Below are 335 nucleotides of genomic sequence, written 5' to 3' on the forward strand. Positions count from 1 at the left end.
CCTACTGTCTTCATCCAATCCTTCTTACTCCTTTCCATGGCAAGCTGTATGTAGGATTTCACCGTTGTCAGTGGCTACCTCTCATCCTCTCAGTGAAAATGTTCAACGCACCATGTCACGGCACGGCTAATCATCTGTCGGTTCTCAATCAGGTTGGAGTATAATCCATTGATTCTTTTGCGTCTGTCACTAACGCCCAGCCTTCAGGAGTTTGAAGCTCGTCACAGTCATTCAATCATTGAATCCTACTCAGAATACCACAGACAAGGTTTAGACTTTTCGGATTCTCTTGAATGCCGCCATCAGTTCTAGCTTATACCACGAAGATTCTGATC

This window comes from Arachis duranensis, chromosome 2 (assembly GCF_000817695.3).
Source record: "Arachis duranensis cultivar V14167 chromosome 2, aradu.V14167.gnm2.J7QH, whole genome shotgun sequence".
NCBI classification, from domain to species: domain Eukaryota; kingdom Viridiplantae; phylum Streptophyta; class Magnoliopsida; order Fabales; family Fabaceae; genus Arachis; species Arachis duranensis.